General features: G+C 40.1%; 1 pseudogene; it reads right to left on the reverse strand.

Moving 5' to 3' along the window:
- The window catches only part of LOC101423511 (TGF-beta-activated kinase 1 and MAP3K7-binding protein 2-like), a 60,386-nt pseudogene extending 45,125 nt beyond the window's left edge, over positions 1–15,261 (reverse strand).
- Between the last annotated feature and the right edge of the window lie 1,032 nt (positions 15,262–16,293).

Raw genomic sequence — 16,293 nt, forward strand, 5'->3', positions numbered from 1 at the left:
GCAATGTAGGGAGCATCTACTGGACCTTGTAATAGGAAACAGCTTCATGAACTTCACACCAAAAACACGATCAGCAAAAGAACAAATAGATACATGGTACTTCCTCAAAATAAAAGTCTTCTGCACCTCAAACAAGTTTGTCAAGAAAGTAAAAGGTGAGCCTACGCAATGGGAGAAAATATTTGGTAACCATATATCTGATAGTAGAATTATATCTTGCATATATAGAGAACTCCTATATCTTGAAAATAAAAAGACCAACAGCCCATTTAAAAAATGGGAAAAATATTTGAACAGACACTTCTCCAAAGAAGATAAACAATGCCTTAAAAACACACGAAAAAATGCTCAAAATCACAAGCTTTAGGGAAATGTAAATCAAAATTACAATGAGATACCATCTTACTCCCATAAGACTGGCAGCTATCAAAAAATCAGAAGATTACAATTGTTGGAGAGGATGTGGAGGAATGGGAACACTCATCCACTGAGTGTGGGAATGCAGAAGGTTCCAGCCATTCTGGAGGACAGTTTGGCAGTTTCTCAAAAAACTAGCTATAGATTTGCCATATGACTCAGCAGTTCCACTGCTGGGTATATATCCTATAGAACTGAAAACAAGGACACAAACTGATATGCACATCAATGTTCATAGCAGCACTATTCACTATTTCCAAAAGTTGCAATCAATCCAAATGCCCATCAACAGATGAATGGATAAATGAAATGTGGTATATACATACAATGGAGTACTACTCAGGTATAAGAACAAATACAGCACATGTGATAACACATGTGATAACATGGATGACTCTTGAGAACCTTATGTTGAGTGAAGCAACCCAGGCATTGATGAACAAATACTACATGGCCTCTCTGATATGAAATAAGCAAGCTAAGTCATCTCAGAGAGCTAGAGACTGGATGATAAACTTAAAGGAAGTTGGGGGGTAGAGGAAGGTTGAGAGCTGACACCTACATGGGTTAAATTTATGATAAGCTGGAGGTAATTATTTGTACAGGGGAGGGATAAAATGGGGGTATAGGGAAAACTTTGGGAAGGGCTTTGTGGGATTGAGGGGGGCTAGGGATGGGAGGATAGATCAGATGGCCCAAAAAATTGAGGGAGGTTGGGGAAACATTTGTACATAGGAGATTGTCAGGTATGTGTTTGAAATTATAATGTAGAGAAAACTTTTTAGAAAATATAATATGGAACGTTACCTGTTTAAGATGCTTAAGGGGTGGTCAACTGACAGGGCAAGCTTCTAGGGAGTGTGTGAGTGCTCATTTTGTCATGTTGGGTTATATCATTGGAGAAGACCTATACAATGTGAGTGAAATTATACCCACATCCTGGGAGGGACTGATGTTCTCAAACAGAGGGAATTGTATCTCTCAAGAGAACTGGTGGCTCCCAATGGGTTAGGGCATTCGAGTATGCCAAGCCCTCAACATTGTTGCAAGTATCTCTGAATACGGTCTTACAAGTAATGAGGATCGATTGTCATGGTGGGCCCTGAGGGAAGGGGGAAAGACATGTTGAATACATGGAACCAGTGTAACTCCAGGGCAATGGAAGTGTTCCACGAGGTCATGCAGTGATGGATATAGAACAAGCTAAATTACACCAAAAATATATAAAAGCCTATAGGCTAAAATGTAAACCATAATGTAAAGCATAAGATAACTGAAAATTTAGAAAATTGTATAGTCTAAAATACAAACTATGATGTAAACCCAAAAGGAACGGTGTTTGAAAGCTGTTGTTTCAATATCTGTGTATCAGCTGCAGCAAATATAATATGAACATATAAAAAGATCATTGCTGGTGAAGGGACAAAGCATTTGATGTTGGATATGTGGGAGCACCATATATTATATATGTGAATTACTGTGATCTAAAATTTATGTGAAGAGAAACTTAATAATTAGGGGGATAAAAGGCTATAGACACTGAGGAAGAAATGGAAGAAATTGCCTTGCCACTGTATATATAGAGTAACAACTGTAGAAATGATGAAAGGCAAAATATCAAAAACAAACCTTTTCATTTTTTGATTTTTTGATATCCCAATTTATTTTTCCTTTATTTAAATTTTCTAAATTACTATGTATTCTATATCTCACCTTTAAACCTGTCTCTATATTCCATTTTACTATTAGTGGAACCTGGCATTATATTGGGCTTCCTTGTTGAAGTTTTGGACTACAGAGAGGTTCAACTATGGTGGGGGAGGACTACTTGTGTGGAGTGTTATTCGTGGGGGGCACATGGTTTGGAGGGAGTCCTCCAGGGCACCTATACAGGGTACATATAAAGATTTGGATATTTTCATAATGGTTTCAGATGGAAACAACTGAGAGAGTGCTGGGTTTCTGATCAGGGGAGATCTATCACATTCACCAATGGGACAGCAACAACCCCCATGTAAAATGGCAAAGACCAACAAAGATGGATGGTCCAACAATGAGCCTTGATATTGATGGCTCTGATAATGAGCCTGTGTGCCTGAAATATGAACCAGGCCTAGAGCTGCAGGGTGCCTAAGAGTTACCTCCTGAGAGCCTCCATGTTGCTCAAATGTGGCTACTCTGTAAGCCAAACTCAGCATATAGATGCATTGCCTTCCCCCCAGCATGGGACACGACTCCTGGGGATGAGCCTGTCTGGTGCTGAGGGATTACTACCAAGCACCAGCTGATGATGTAACTAGAAAAAGACCTTGAATAAAAAGGTCACCTCAGATCTGCAGAATATCTCAGCCTACATGTTATATCAGGTGTTAAAAACTGCCTTTTGACTTTGGATAAAAGGGAAAATGGAAAGGACAAGTGAGTTTATATGACTATGAGCCTCCAAAAAAGAGTTGGAAGTTCATCAGAGGGGTCATACTTATGCACACCTCAGCAGGGTACCAGAGATAGCCAAGGTACATGGAAACCCAGGTGCTCATTCTTCTGAGGGCTGCAGAGACACACAGGTTCTATGGTCATGGCAAATGGCTCTGGAGTTCAGGGCCATGTCAGTTGGCCCTACTTTGGAGTTTGTGTTCCTGAGTGTGATGGAGTTGGACTCAGATGTGACCTTTCTATACATGCCTCTTATGTTACCTTTACTGGACCTGTGGATGGTGTTTGGGTTGGTGTATATCCAGGAGACCTGAATCTCTGGACTGTCTATATTACAGCCAGGCCCTGGTCCTCAGCAGACTTGCAGCTCCTACCCTCTGGTTTGTTGGACTTACCCTGGCCAGCTGACAGGGAGGTGAAGAAGGTCAACCACTACACCAGGGACCCAAGAGAACCTACAGCTGCCAACAGGAGAATTGCATCCATGATCCTTGTGGAATTTAAGCCCCCTTTTGATTCAGAGGGGGACTGAATGTAACCATCCCAGGGTCCACGGGGTGAAGGAATAGAGTATGGATTAGAGTAGACTTACTGGTGTTCTTCTGGGGCACTACTGTGATTAGTAAGGTAAGAAATTGTAGCATTGATGTGGAGAAAGTGGCCATGGTCGCTGCTGATGGTAGGGAGACAGAAGAAGAGATATGGTGTGGGGGCATTTTCAGGATTTGAAGTTGTCCTGGGTGGTGCTGACGGGATGGATGCTGGACATTGTGTGTCCTGCCATGGCCCACTGGTTGGGCTGGGGTAAGCATGGACTACAATGTGGGCCAATGTCCATGTGGTGCAGTGGTGCTCTGAAATGTATTTGTCAGGTGCAGGGAATGTGCCATGATGATGGAAGAGGTTGTTGTGGGGGAGGTGGGGTGGGTGGGGAGGGGTTTACATGGGGACCTCATTTTTTTAAATGTAACATTAAAAGAAAATAAAGAAGGAAAAAAAGAAAATATAATAAGGAAGATTACCTGTTTAAGATGCTTAAGTGGGGGCATCTGACACAGGGCAGCCTTCTAGGGAGTGTGTGAGTGCTCATTTTGTCATAGTGGGTTATTTCATTGGGTGGAGATCCATACAATGATAGTGAAGGTATACCCACATTTTGAGGAGGACTGATGTTCTCAAATAGAGAGAATTGTATCTCTCAAGGGAATTGATTGCTCTCAATGTGTTAGGGCAGTTGAGCATGTCAAGCCCTCAATATTGTTGCAAGTATCTCTGAATATGATCCTTCAAGTAATGAAGAGTGATTGTCACTGTGGGCACTGAGTGGGGGAGAAGAGGTATTGAATAGATGGAATCAGTGCAACTGTGTGGCAATGGAAGTGTTCCAGAAGATCATGCAAAGATGGATATAGGACATATTAAATTACACCAAAAATGAATAAAAGTCTATAGGCTAAAATATAAATCATAATATAAAACATAAGATAACTAAAAATTTAGAAAATTGTATAGTCTAAAATATAAACCACAATGTAAACCCGAGTGGAACTGTGTTTGAAAGCTATTCTTTCAATACCTGTCCATCAGCTGCAGAAAATAGAATATGATCATGTAAAAAGATGATTGCTGTTGAAGGGACTAAGTGTTTGATGTTGGATATGTAGGAGTGCCATATATTGTATATATGAATTACTGTAATCTAAAACTTTTGTAAAGACAAACTTAATTAGAAAAAAATGAAAAAGAAAGGATGTAGACACTGAGAAAGAAATGGAAGAATTTACCTTACCACTGTACATACAGGGCAACACTTATTGCAGTGGTGAAAGGTAACACATCAAAAACAAATCTGTTTCATTTTTTGACTTTTTGATAGCCCAATTTATTTAATTTTTCTAAATTACTAAGTATTCCATATCTAACCTTTAAACCCATCATTATATTCCATTTTACTATTAATGGAACCTGGCAATATATTAGGTTTCATTTTTGAAGAAGTTTTGGACCATAGAGAGGTTCAAATGTGGCAGGAGGGAACACTGGTGTTGGGTGTTATTGATAGGGGGCACATGGTTGGGAGGGAGTTCTGCAGGACATGTATGCAGTATACATAGAGATGTTTGGATATTTTCATAGTGGTTACAGTAAAAATGACAACTGAGGTAGTGTTGAGTTCCTAGCCAGGGGAGCTCTATCACATTCCCCAATGGAACAGTAACAATCCCTCAACTGCAATGGCAAAGACCAATAAAGAAGAATGGTCCAACAATGAGCCTTTGATATTGATAACTATGCTTATGAGCCTGTGCACCTGAAATATGAACTAGGCTTAGAGCTGGAGGGTGCCTAAGAGTTATCTCCTGAGAGGCGCCATGTTGCTCAAATGTGGCCACTCTCTAAGCCAAATTCAGCATATGGATACATTACCTTCCCCCCAGCATGGGACATGACTCCTGGGGATGAGCCTCCCTGGTGCTGAGGGATTACTAACAAGCACCAGCTGATGATGTAACTAGAAAAAGACCTGGAATAAAAGGGTCAACTCAGACCAACAGAATATCTCAGCATACATGTAATATCAGGTGTTAAAAACTGCTTTTTGACCTTGAATAAAAGGGGGAAATGGAAAGGACAAATGAGTTTACATTGCTATGCGTCTCCAAAAAAGAGTTGGGATGTCATCAGAGGGGTTGTGCTTACACCCGCTGTTGGAGACTTGGGCCTGAAGGGTATCGGGAATGAAACACAGAGAGAAAAGGGATCAGGGGATCTGTGAGTAAGGACTCATCAGACAAATTTATTGCTTCAGAAGGGTTTCTATACATACCCCAGCATTCATGTGAACAAGCAGCTACATGTAGTTAAATTTTAATATTACCTATAACCTATGGAATTCAATCGACTATTGTCTCAAGTTACCCATCCATCCTAAGAAACTAAAACACCTTATCTCCAAGTACAAAGTCCAGATATTATATATAACCATCAAGTACATATGTTCATTATTCTTGTAGCCCATGACAGCTTCATCCTGCTTGAGTGTTCTTGCCCAACACTCCCAACTGCCAAACTTCTTACATTGCAGGCATCAACATTTCCCCCTTTTTAGTCAAGGTGACTGTGCCTGTCTTAGGTTGCCCTCCTCTGAGAGTCTTACCTGCCATTGACTACCAGCCAAACTCTTCAATTAGGGGAAGTTATTGCAGTGCTTTCATTAGCACCAAATTATTAGCTTGTCCCATGGTTATTATGGTTTGCAATTTTCTTCTGAAGCCCTGTCCAGCACAGGTGAAAATCATGAGCAGCAGAACAAATACAATTAGCCCTATTTCTAAACCTGACAGGAAATGCTGTGATTTCCACCAATTAACTGGATTAAATTTTGTAATACGTGAAATCATATCTGAAAAAATATCCTTATCATTTGCTACATGAATTTGATTATGAGATATCTCTGATATTTTCCTTTGTAATTCAATTATTTCTAGAGAAATATTACTCTTATGGCCTAACAAATGATTTTTAATTTTTTGCCATTCTATATCAGAAACTTTATAAGCAAGAGGAGGAATACAAAAGTTGCTTTCATTTCACATTCCAATCCTCTTAACAAATTTAAATTATACACTTGATCTCCAATATGCAAAACAGCCAATTCTAAATCATTTACCCAATTATTTAACTGCTCATCAACATGTTCTTGACTATGCCACAAATCACCAGCATTTTTAAGTCAATCATATACATATTGCTGTGTTTGTACTGTTTCATGTAAGGCTACAGCTGCAGTAGTGGCTGCAGCAATATTCCCAATCAGTCCCAGCATGCTGACAATAAGAAGTCCAATAAAATGTTTTGTTTCTTCAGAAAATCATGTGCCATGTGAAGCAGCAACTGGCTTTCAGGGGAGGACTGCCAGACCCACATCATTCTTACAGATATCCAAATGCCTCTTCTTCTTCTTGCCATCATTATTGTTTCTCCATCCTGCAACACACTTTCTGATAGACAAGTATACAAGGCACCATTTTCATAAAACAATAAGTCATTCCTAATAGTTATTTTACCAGTTATGAAAACAAATGGATCTCTAACACAGGCTTTAAGATGATATGTTTCATTAAGGGTCAAATACTGTCCTGTCTTATTTATATTTCCCAGCCATTCAAAAATAGGGGCAATTCCAAGAAATATTTTCCACAAATTTTTTTGTATATTATGGTATAAGTGTCATTAACCCAAGGGACCAGTATCCATTTTCCTTGGTGTTTCCACCTAACAAATTTGTTAGTAAATATGGTTCATTCCTCTGCAGACCATGAAAAGGGATTTTGCATATTACTGATTACTTGACTCTTAGCAAGCAAATCTGCTGCTGCTATTACTGGGAGTCTCCATTAGGGGCACTATTCCGAACTATTCCACAGGAATCATTAAAAATGACAGATCCTCTTCTTATATGCCACTCTTGCCATCTTTCTTTCTCTCCAGGTTCTCAGGGTGGACAATTATAATCCTGTGTCTTGGTCAGAAAAGACTGGTATAATGGAAATACCATTATTAATAATTTAGTACCATTAGCTCTCATAGTAAGCATAGTACAATTTTGGGAGGAATTTTTCCTATACACAATGGTCTATAATCAAAAAGAAAGGTAACAATATATATTTTCCTCCCTTCTTCATTAGGTTTTAAGGGTAGTCTATCATCTATAGGCCCAGGAAGGACGTATGTTTTACTCAAGAACATGGGAAATGATGGATCTCCCCATGTCAAAGCTCACACTAAAGGCGGGTAAGGAATGTAAGCCCAATAGATATGGTTTTCATTTTCATGACTCAGAGTTACCATCAATGCGATCAGGAGAAGATGATTCATAACTCTCTTCCTTTTCTTCTGTCTGTGGTTTGCTCTGTCAGGCTGGTATTCAAATTTGTTCCCCTTTTTCTGTAATGACAAGAGCATATCATCGCCCCCATACTTTAACTTTCCCTTTTTTCCATATATTAATCAGTACATCATTCCAGTAGATTGGCTGATATTCAGCTGGGTCACACAATACCTTTTCTTTATTCAAAGCATAATGTCATTCAGCAGGCATTACCACATCATATACATTAAGAAAATTTAAAGTAAATACAGCTTTTGCCAATTGGCCCTTTGGTACAATAATACCATCATCTCCCCCTTTTTGTTTTAATAACATTTGCTTAAGGGTATGATGTGACACTGTTCAACTATAGTTTGACCTGTAGGATTATAAGGAATTCCTGTGACATGACGAATGGAATATTTAGAGCAAAATGTTGCAAATTGTTTGCCAGAATAAGCTGGACCATTATCAGATTTAATTTGTGCAGGGCATCCCATGACTGCAAAGGCAGACCATAAATGTGAACGAACATGACAAAATCTTTCCCAACTATGCATTGTAGCCCAGATGAAATGAGAATAAGTGCCAATACAAACATGAACATACTGCAATTTACCAAAAGTTGAAACATGTGACATCCATTTGCCAGATCTGATTTGGAGCCTGCCCTCGGGGATTAGTGCTCTTATCAAATAGTGCTGACATGATAGGACCACAGGTAGAGCAATGTCTTATAATATCTTGTGCTTGCAATTTTGTCAATGATGGAAATTTATGTCATAGTCCCTTAGTATTGATATGAGTTAAAGCGTGATATTTGGCAGCATCCTGTACAGACCCTACCAAAATATCAGCTTGTGCATTGTGCATGGACAAGGGACCAGGTAAAGCAGAATGTAAGCAAATATGGTAATGTACAGAGAATTTACTCATTGATGGATGAGTGCCTGCAATTGCAGGAACATCTGAGAAAACTCATCAGTTACAAAAATATTAGCAGTTTCAATTTATTAATGGATAAGCAAACATGTTCAGAATCAGAAATAATATTGAGAGGCTCCTTAAAAGTTTGCAGGACCATAAAAACAGCTGATAATTCTGTACATTGTGCAGAAGTATACAGGGTTTGCCAAACCTTTTCTGTAAGGGGAAGACATAAGTTGCTTCACAATTGCTACTCCCATCTGTGAAAACAGTAAGGGCATCCTCAATTGGAAACAATTTAACTATTTGAGGTAAAATCCAAGTTGTTCTCCATAAGAATGTTAACAACTTAGAAGTGGGATAATGATTATCAATAATTCCCTGAGAACCACTAATAGCAATTTGCCATTATGTATTTGTAGCGTAAAGATGTTTAATTTCATCATTAGGCTGCATGTTATTCAATCAGGATCAGTCCTTCTAAGTTGCTCGACCTTTAGCAATGATAGAAATAAGTTTCTGTAAATATGTTTGCAATCTTTTTTGTTTATTATTAGTAATAAATACCCATTCTAATATACTATCTTGCCAGAATAATGCAGTGGGGGATTTTTGGATAGAAAAAAATAATTAAATCTATAGTTTTATCAGGATCTATTTAGGTTAATTGTCCTTGAGAAACTCACTCTGAAATGAGAGCTAATTCTTCCTCCTCCTCTAAGGACAATTTCCTTGGGCTTAAGGGGTCAGAGATCCCTTCCAAAGTCTGAAATAAATGCTGTAACATATAATTAGGAATACCTAGAGTAGCATGAATCCAATTAATATCCCCCAAAAGTTTTTGTAAATCATTTAATGTGTTCGTCATGTCTTAATTGTATTTTTTGTGGGCATATGAGTCCATTTGCTAATTGCATATCTAGATAACAATAAGGGGCATTTTGCTGAATTTTCTCAGGAACAATCTGCAGTCCATACTCAGGAAGCACCTTCTCAGCACACTGAAACAATTGCTGTAATTTGTCATCTGATGAGTGAGCAAATAATATATCATCCATAGAATAGATGATCATGGCTTTTGGAAACTTTTCTCTGAGCACCAGTAGAGGTTGATAAACAAATAATTGACACATGGTAAGGCTGTTCATCATGCCCCATGGCAACACACACCACTGATATCTCTGCATAGGGGATTGATTATTTATAGCAGGAACAGAAAAAGCAAATTTCTATTTATCAGAAGGATTTTAAAGGTATAGTAAAAAAAACAATGGTTCAAATCTATAATAATCAAAGACCAGTTCTTAGGAATCATAGAGGGCTATGGAACCCCTGGTTGTAGTGCCCCCATAGGGTTCATAACTTTATTAACACCTCTTAATCAGTTAGCATTTGCCATTTTCCAAATTTCTTTTTTATTACAAACACTGGAGAATTCCAAGGACTATTTGAGGGCTTAACATGTTTCTGAGCTAATTGTTCTTTTACTAGACTATGAAAGGCATTATGTTTTTCCACAGGGAGGGGCCATTGATCAACTCACACTGGTACCTCTGTAAGTCAAGTTATGGGAATAGTAATGTTCTTTATTGCAATGGGCCCTATGTTAAATTTTGTGTCTCTGAATGCTGTCATGGTGTAGTGGAGCCAAGTCCTCTATGATCTCCTTTCTGACAAATGTTAGGGTTATATTGCATATCCATACATAGTTTTTGCCTGCTCAGATAAGGTAGGAATATGGACAAAGGCTCCCCACTGACTAAGAAAATCACAGCCCCACAAATTAAGTCCAACATTAGCCACATAAGGTTGAAGCATGGATTTTTGTCCATCAGGTCCTAATACATCAAAAACAGAAGTACTTTGATAAACATCTGTCATATTGCCAATGCCAGTAAAGACTGTTGGTACCTTTTGTAAAGTCCATGGTTGAGGCAAATATCGTTCAGCAATGATGGATATACATCAGCTCCTGTGTCTATTAACCTTAAAAACACCTTTCCATTAACAGTAATAGTAACTTCTGGCTGATCATCACCTACAAAAGTTTGCCAATAAACTTCATTTCCTGTGTATCCAAATCCTCCTTCTCCATTAAAAGGAAGTGTCATTGGTTTATGATAAGGTAATGAAAGTAATTGAGCTATACATTGTCCTAGAGTAATTTGTACCTGACTCAGAGCTTGCACCATAACCTTTATTTCCTCCTTATAATCACTGTCTATAATGCCAATTTGCACTAACAATCCCTTCTTAATTAAACTACTTCTTCCCACAATTAACCCAACAGTTGCGGGGGGATAAGGGACCTTTCACTCTGGTAAGTATAGTTTGCATACCCATTGCTGGAGTTAAAAGCTTAGTTTCTGTGGAAGGCAGGTCAACAGCAGCACTTCCTCCAGTAGCTGCTCTTAATTCTGAAATTGGGATGCATGCTGCTGGCTATTGTTGACTGGGTATTTTTCTTGTAGGCTCATGTTGTTTGTCTGAGGGCCCTGAGTTAGGCCCACAAAACGGTTTCCTGAAGGGGAAATGGGAGAACCATATTTATGAAATTTAGATTTACATTCATTAACCCAGTGAAAGCCTTTTTGACATACAGGGCACACTTTGGAAGGGGTCTTTCTTCCACCATTCTTTTGTGACTGGGTAAAATATGTTCTACAATCTTATTGAAAATGACCAGATTTCCCACATTTAAAACAATTTCCTTTTTTAGCCTGCGGTCTTTGATTACCTCTCATTGCCGCAGCCAATACTGCCATCTGGTGGGTGCTGGAACCTATGTCCTGGAATGCTTTGATACAGTCTTGTACTGACCCTCCAGCAGCTTTGATAGGTCTTACTGCTTTTTCGCACTCACTGTTTGCTTGATCAAATGCAAGAGTCAGTAAAATCAAATCTCTAGCTTCAGGGATTTTTATAGTTTTTTGAATAATGTCAGATAGTCGAGCTACAAATTCCACATAGGGTTCATTTACTCTTTGTATGACTTTAGCATATGACTGCGTGGGTTTTCCGGAAGCTGAAATTCATCTTCATGCTGCTAAGCAAGACATTCTAACTTGTACAATTGCTACATAATCATCCTGCATTTGTCTTTGCACTCCTGCCAAAGCTCCTATTCCTAATAATTGTTCTGCAGATATAAGCACCGGAGGATTCTGATTAGCATTCCTCTGTGCTGTCATGTTAGCCTCATCTGTTCATCAAGTTTTGAACAGCAAAAATTCAGCTGGACTAAGCAGCATGCATGCTAACATTTCCCAAGCCCAGGGAATCAGTCTATCTACCTGAGCCATGCCCTGAACTAAGCCAAACGTACATGGAGAATTAACCCCAGATTGTGTGCAAGCCTGTTTTAAATCCTTCAGTAGTTTACAGGGTATTGGTTCATGATGGAACTCAGCACCTCCTTGAGGATTATTTATATCCGGTGGTATCAGATGTATTGTTACTGTATTTATTTATTTTTAATAAAGAGAGAAAGAAAAAAATCCACTAATAACAGTATACTTAATGGAGAAAAACTGAAAGCTTTTGTTTAAGATCTGGAAAATAACAACGATGCATACTGTTACCACTGTTATTCAATATCAGACTGGAAGTTCTAAAAATTAAGCAAGAAAAAGAAATAAAAGGCATCTAAATTTGAAATAAATAAATAAAACTTTCAATATTTGTAGATGACATGATCCTAAATATAGAAAATCACTAAAAACGACAACAAAGCAGGTTGTTGATGTGGGAGGAGTGGGGTGGGGGAGGAATATGGAAACCTCTCAAATTTCTAATGCAATATTTTTTTGTGATCTATGTATGTGCAAAAATACAATAAAAAATGATGGGTGTGTGGGGGTGTGGTGTGGGGTATATGGGAACCTCCCATGTCCTTTTTTCTCTTTATTTTTTTAAATGTTACATTCAAACAATATAAGAGGTCCCACTTACTCCCCACCCCTTCACCCCAGTCCTCCCACATCAACATTCTCCATCATTGTGGGACATTCATTGCATTTGGTGAATACATTTTGGAGCACTGATGCACCACATAGATAATGGTTTACATTGTACTGTGCACTCTCCCCCAGTCCACCCAGTGGGCCATGGCAGGACATACAATGTCCAGCATCTGTCCTTGTAATACCACCCAAGACAATTCTAAGTCCTGGAAATGCCCCCACATCATATTTCTTCTTCCCTCTCTCTACCCTCAGCAGCTACCATGGCCACTTTCTCCACATCAATGCTACAATTTCTTCCATTATTAATCGCAATAGTTCCATGGTAGAATATCAGTAACTCCACTCTAATCCATACTCTATTCCTCCATCCTGTGGATCCTGGGATGGTTATGTTCATTCCACCTCCCTTTCAAGAGGGGGCTTAGATTCCACATGGATGATGGAAGCAATTCTACTGCTTGCAGTTCAGGCACTGTTGGCTTCCTGGTGTGGTGGTTGACCTTCTCCACTTCCCTGTTAGCTGGCTGCGTAAATTCAATATTTAATCTGTAAGTCCTCCCACTTGTTTCTCTGTTTTTCCTTAACACCTTTTGTTGAGGAAACAGGTTGTTTTCCCATAGGTTTTTTGAGTCAAGTGGAGTTGTTTTATAGTCTTTTGTCTTCTATGTTTATTTAAATTGGTAGCTTGATCAGATTCAGGCTTTCTCTTTTTTTCTTTTGCAAGTCTTCTTCACAGGCAGAATTATGTTAGAGGTAAAAAATGTATGGTTTCCTCTCTGGTACTGTAAGCAGCCACTGATGCTCATTGCTTAAATCTATTAACTCATTAGGTGTTGCAAAAATGATGATATTCAAGTTTTCTCCTTGGAATTTTTCATAAAGAGTGGTTTCATGATGCATACTTTGTTACCTAAAGACATAGTCCATTCATATAAAGTTAAATGCACCATTCTCTTTGTTTTTTTATTCGCCAATTTTCAAAAGAATGAATTGGTTCCCCAGCATTCTGCAAAAGTGATCCAATAGGTTTTTTCAAGTATCATTATGAACTCATGGATTTAAGCATATTTTAATATGCGTAATATTTTTAATAGCTTTAATTTACTGTATTATCCATATTGATGCTCAGTTGCCCCATCTTTTAATGGGAGACTCTTCAGCTTTTAATGGGAGACTCTTCAATCCTTTGACACATCTCTGGTATTCTGTGATAGCCCTCTCGATTTCTGGTATAACATAATAGCCCAGGAGTATCTACTACTTTCTTGCCCCAGGTTTGGAATCAGTCACTTTTACAAAGAGCGTTGATTCCTTTTAGTGGGAATAATATCTAGAAATCACCGTGTAGGCACCAGAAGTGATCTCTGCTGCTGGGGGTTGATAATTCTCCCAAGATCTTTAGATCTTTTCAGGTGTCAGAGATGGGAGATATTAAAATTGTTTTAAAGATAAAACACATACTGATACTTCCAATTCAAAATCAACACTACAAGCTTTTTTTTTAAAATTTTTTTTTAAGGTAACAGGAATTGAACCCGGGACTTTGTACATGTAAAGCACTCACTCAACAACCAAGGCTCCACCTGCTCCACCCAGTCTATAGGTTTTTAAATTTATTTCTTGGATCTTACATCATTATTTCCCCTTTTCCACTCTGAAAATCCTGGTTCAAAAGATCCCAACACATTGGCTCATTTTCTTTATCCTACAAATCACATACCACAGCCTCAGAATTAAAGTACTTCCACCACGGATAATAGGATTTCTGATGTTAATTTTCTTTTTTTTTTTTCGTGTGTGTCTTTAGGGTTTATAAGGTCAAATTACTGTTTTAAAATAATTTGTGATAGTTTCTTTCTGTGAGGTTCTGTTATCAACTGTATACGTTGTTTCTTTGTTTTCTTTTACTTTTGGTTGGGGGTATTGCATTTACACATTTATTTTGTTTTAAAATTGTGTAAAATGTTTATGTTGTCCTGAAGTTCAATTTACAAAAGAAGATATGTGTAAAGAAGTCGAGCTTAGTGCAGAGCGGGCGGCCGCTTGAGGCGCGATGAGGAGCAGGGCGGCTGCAGGGCGAGGCCAGGAGCACCTGCGTGGTCTGGGGGCCCTTCCAGCCCACCGCCCGGTCCGGGAGCCAGGGCCCTGGGCTGCCCGGCGATGCGGCACCCCGACCCCTGCGCAGCCTGGCGGGGGCCGGGATGGTCCTTAATTCGCACCAAGCGCCGGCAATCTTCTCTGCGCACTGCTTCCGCTGAAGGGAACGCACGTGCGGGGGCGCCCTCGGGCACCGGGACTGCGGGGCGGCTGGATGCAGTCCTGGACCTCCGCTTTACTGAGCACCGGGTGCCTCTCTCTTGGCCCATCGGTGCTGCTGGCAGAGCGTTGGCTCCGTGAGGCCCCCGCGCTGGGGTAGCGGCTGCCGCGACCCCACGGTGCGGCGAGCCTGGCGAGGCCACTGCAGAGGTGACCACGCCGGGTGCCTTCTCCCACAAGAGCTGCTTGCCTGTGGCACCTCGGAGCCGCCCGCGCTGGGTCCACCTGAAGCCCCCCGGTGTTGGCCCAGCGAGTACTGGAGGGGACTCTGTGGAGCCTGCGCCCTGCTCCCTCGCAGCCCCCCACGGGGCCAGAAGGAGCTCCCTCCATCCTCGCACCTGCGCGCCCCTGGATGCCGCAGGGAGAGGAGGGGACAGGTTCAGGTGGGGACGTGGACATGCCTTGAGGCCAGGTGGGCACCACCTTCTCTCATCCAGCCTTCTGCCCAGAGGACCCCAGGCAGCAGGGCCAGTAAGGGGAGCCAGCCTCATTGTAATTTCGATTTGCATTTCCTTAATAGCTAGTGATGTTGAAGATATTTTTTTTTTCATGTGTGTTTGGGGTCTTTGAACCCTTTTGAGTTTATTTCCATATAAGGTATGAGATCGATCCTCTCTCCTTCATTTGGAGGTGGAGGTCCAGTTCTCCCACCACCATTTGTTGAGGGATACTTCTGTCCCAGCTGGGTGAACTTGTTAACCTAGTCAAAAATCAAATGGCCAGGGGAGCAGATGTAGCACAGCGGGTGAGTGCCTGCTTCCCATGTATAAGGTCCTGGGTTCAAACCCTGGTACCTCCTAAAAAACATCAATTGACCATGGAGGTGAAGGTCTATTTCTGAACTCTCAGTTCAATGTCATTGATGAATAGATTTTTTTATTCTTTTACAAGTGGATATCCAGTTTTCCTACCACCACTTGTAAAGAGACCTTCCTTCCTCAATTAATGTACTTGACATCCTTGAGAAAAAGCAGCTGGTCAGATTTGTGACCAACATGTCAGAACTCAGTTCTACTCTATTTGTCTATATGCCTTATCTTCATGCCAGTATTACACTGTTTTTTGTTTGTTTTTTCTCTTTATTTTTAAAAAATGTTACATTAAAAAAATATGTGGTCCCCTCTACCCCCCACCCACCTCACCCCAATTCTTCCACATCAACAACCTCCTTCATCATCATGGAACATCCATTGCATTTGGTAAATACATTTTGGAGCACTGCTCCACCACATGGACAATGGTTATACTGTAGTTTACACTCTCCCCCAGTCCACCTAGTGGCCCATGGCAGGATGTACAATGTCCAGCATCTGTTCCTGCAGTACCACCCAGGACAACTCCAAGTCCTGAAAATGCCCCAAC

This window comes from Dasypus novemcinctus, chromosome 16 (genome assembly GCF_030445035.2).
Source record: "Dasypus novemcinctus isolate mDasNov1 chromosome 16, mDasNov1.1.hap2, whole genome shotgun sequence".
Lineage (NCBI taxonomy): Eukaryota > Metazoa > Chordata > Mammalia > Cingulata > Dasypodidae > Dasypus > Dasypus novemcinctus.